This window comes from Pleurodeles waltl, chromosome 4_2 (assembly GCF_031143425.1).
Source record: "Pleurodeles waltl isolate 20211129_DDA chromosome 4_2, aPleWal1.hap1.20221129, whole genome shotgun sequence".
Taxonomy (NCBI): domain Eukaryota; kingdom Metazoa; phylum Chordata; class Amphibia; order Caudata; family Salamandridae; genus Pleurodeles; species Pleurodeles waltl.
The window spans coordinates 639435993-639440197 of NC_090443.1; positions in this window are offsets into that span (position 1 = coordinate 639435993).

Below are 4205 nucleotides of genomic sequence, written 5' to 3' on the forward strand. Positions count from 1 at the left end.
GGTGCAAGAAAACTGGAGCATCAATTTCTATGCACCAGTTTGTTGTAAATGAGGCCCACATTGTAATACAGCCTTTGATGAGCAGAAACAATCTTTCGCTGCACTCAACAAAATCAGGGACTATCAAGAAATGCCTAGGTTCCAAAATGTATTCAGTGCATTATAAGAGTTTGCATAATGACTGGCAAATTCACATTGTACATTAAAACTAAATTGCAGCCGTGGCCTGTCCAAACACGCCGAGGGTCCACGATCCCTTACATTTTGCCCACCATGAAGCGTATCTAGGGGTAAGGTCAGTCAGTGAGAAAAGGCAGCAGTCCCAGCCCTCCTGGGACCACTGAGGCAGAGATGCAGGTAAGTGTGATTTTCTTTTAGGAACATTTGTTGTGTGCAGGCAGGTATGTATGAATATTTGGTGGTAACTGTTTTGAATGTATCTGTGTGTTTGTGCATGTGTGAATGCATGTGTGTGGGTGTGTATGTGTCCCGTCAGCCCCCTCCCGGCTAAAATAACTGGCCACCACTGCTAAATTTACATTTTGTATGCACTGCAGGCTGCATAGAAGGTTAGGAAAGGAAAATTTAAAGATACCACAACCTCAGCTCACATAGTTGCCAAATCACAGAAAGAAAGCTGAAATATAGAGGCATATGGATTTCTATATTTTCCTTTTTCTGCAACTTGTGACACTTTATACCTGTGGATTGTTCGCATTTGTACTTTCCATGGGCATAAATGCCTTCACCAACAGCCAATGGAAGTGTTTAGGGCACTTCATAACAGTGACTGTAGCACTTATACCTAAAAAATTAGGCAACTGTCCTTAAAGCAGCAAGTAAAGTGGCACCAGGGTCAAAGGGTGTGAGTACCCACTGCACCATAAATATGGTTGTATTTTATTACACGCATGTACCCCATTTTCCATGCTTGGATCAGGGCACCTTTTCTTCACAACTGTGCCTAACTGAAATTAATGTAATTCAAGATTTTAAAAAAGTTTCGGAAACAGCATTGCACATGTTTGTTAATATTCAGAAAAGCTGCAACTCTGTTTATGTTCACCACAACTATAACATACCTTTTAGGAGAACAATGCGTTCCTCTCTTACCTCACATGCACAACTGAGAAATTGTGTGATTGGGACGCTAGGAAATACATGAGTCCTGATTCAAAGAACAAAGGGGCAGATCTACAAAATATAGATATAGCGATTTCCAAATTGTGATTTTCTGTGAGTCTCAATTATGAAATAACTATTCCTAATGTATGAAAACTTTCAACTTTTAATTGTGAGTCCTAGTGGCCACAGATCAACGTACCTCATGAATATTAATGAGGTAGGTCACAGTTTGTGACTCATTAGGAATTATGTATATCACAGTGATGGTGGCCTGCTAGAGTCAGCAGACCACCATGTCTGTGATTGCTTTTCAATAAAACATTTTTTTTTCAATGAAGTCTGTTTTCCTTAAAGGAAAGCAGGATGTATTTAAACAAAAGAAATCACATTTTTAAGTTTTATTTTTTATGAGTAGTTCGTGATCCATGGGACCTCTGCCTTTTCTTGAAAAAAAATATTTTTCACTTTCTCAAAGGGCAAGGGTCCCATGGGGAACCCTTCCAATTTGTGAATGGTTGCCACCTCCTTTGAGGTGTCAGTAAAAAATGAATGCTTTGCAACCATAATTCAGCCACAAAACAATAACACCTATAACTGCAAAATGGTATTTAGAAGGGACACCCTAAAAATGCCCCCTTCCAAATATCGAATCACAAACCCAAATTGAGATTCGGTAACAAGCTACTGGATCACAGTTTAGCTTTTGTACATTACATTTTGTTTTTGCAGTTGCAAACGGCCCGATGTTGTGAATAGGGCATAGGGCAGAAGTTTGTGACTTCCAAAAAAGATTATTACATGAGCCCCAAATGTGCGCCATCAATCAACTTTCAAAGTAATCATCGCCTTTCACAAAATTAGTACATATAGGGGGTGATTCTGACCCCGGCGGTCAAGGACCGCCGGGGCCGGGGCCGGGGTCGGCGGGAGCACCGCCAACAGGCTGGCGGTGCTCCGCAGGGCATTCTGACCGCGGCGGTATGGCCGCGGTCAGAACAGGAAAATCGGCGGTGTCCCGCCGGTTTTCCGCTGCCCTGCTGAATCCTCCATGGCGGCGCAGCTTGCTGCGCCGCCATGGGGATTCCGACCCCCTCACCGCCATGGCGGTGAGGGGTGTCGTGGGGCCCCTGGGGGCCCCTGCAGTGCCCATGCCAATGGCATGGGCATTGCAGGGGCCCCCGTAAGAGGGCCCCACTTTGAATTTCAGTGTCTGCTTAGCAGACACTGAAATTCGCGACGGGTGCTACTGCACCCGTCGCACACTTCCCACTCCGCCGGCTCCATTCGGAGCCGGCTTCCTCGTGGGAAGGGGTTTCCCGCTGGGCTGGCGGGCGGCCTTCTGGCGGTCGCCCGAGCCAGCCCAGCGGGAAACACAGAATAACCGCGGCGGTCTTCTGACCGCGTAGCGGTATTCTGTTGGGGGAACTTTGGCGGGCGGCCTCCGCCGCCCGTCAAAGTTGGAATGACCCCCATAATCTAGGTACTGTCAGTCCCTATGGACTGTTCTTGTTCTTCATCATAAGAATTAACCAAGTAATCAGGCAATAAAATATTCACAAAAGGCAATATAACATGCTGGAAATGGAGGGAGACCTTTGTTTTTTACAGGAGACACATCTACTTCCAAAAGACTGTCACACGAGGAGGTCATAGAAATTTCCTGCGCAATAATATTCCTCTGGTACAAAAAAAGGCTGGGGTGTGGGCATCGCATTGATGCAGGTGATACTTTCAGGGGCTGTGCAGCAGGTTTGGTAGGACAAAGGAGAGGGTGCCATCCTTGGTGTAAAGGCTGGATAATGTACACTACAAGTTAAGCTCCATATATGCCCCCACGGTAGGACTTGGACAGAAAGTAGTCCCTGGCACCAAAATAAATGGGGCACACATTAGCAAATCTGACAGAAAATGAAGTGGCCCACATTTACCAATTGGGCAGTTTTTAATTTTTAAAGATAAGCTTTATAGGTGTTTTGCAAGATATGGAAGATCGCATGCATTTGTGCTTGCTGCAGGCAAAATTTGTGGTAATATCAAGGAAATCAACAGGAAACACTGGCCTTTCTGACCATGAAATAGGCCAGCAAACCGACAAAAAAGCACCCCACCCACTGATCTGTCATACCAGCCCCTTTGGGCACTGCAAGCTCTGCAATGGGTTTTGCAAAAGACTAATCTTATTACTCTTGTGGATACCTCTTAATTATCCCTATTCACAACTAAACACCTCTGGGAATGGAGAGAAATCTTTGTAATTTACAGCAGACACATCGGCTTTGAAATGGCTGTCACAAGTTGAGGTCATAGATATATCCTAGGCAATCTTGTTTTTCTGGTTCTAAAAAAGACTGAGAGTGTAGGCATCCTACTGAGGCAGGCAAACACTCTCAGGAGCTGTACCCAGGTTTGCCAGGACAAAAAAGGGGGCGTTATCCATGACGTCAAAGCTGGGCCATACATACTACACAATTAACTCAGTTTATGCCTTCAATGACTCACAAGGAAAGGAACATTTCTACAGGAAACAGCCATAAATAAATGTTACAGGAAGGGGTCTTAATAGGGGGAAATCTAAATATAGTCTTGGTGACACAGAGAGGTACCTCAGTAAACTTTCTGTCAGACAGTCTGTCTGGTGTGACCAGACAGACTCTGTAAAAAACACTGGAATTAAGTGGTTGTGGCAAGTGAGACTAGAAAATGTTTGGCATAAACAACACCTGATGAAATGTATTACTTCTTTTATTCCGCCACTCATAAACATATGCAAGGCTAAACCATTTCTTGGTATCAACCTCACTCACGCAAAGGATACAAAGTACAACATTGGACCCACCACCATCTCAGACCACAAACCTACAGAGCTAGAGTTAAATAAGGATGGATCTGCAAAAAAGGGTAGTGGGTGGAAGCTAAAAAAATACCTGCTAAACAAACATACCTACAGTACAAGTGCTAGAAAAAAGTGTATCACTCTTCATGGAAGAAAATGATAATGGTGAGGTAGAGAATAGTCTACTCTGGATTACACATGTCACTACTAAGTTACGTCCTAGGTAGCCCATAGGGCAGGGCTCTGT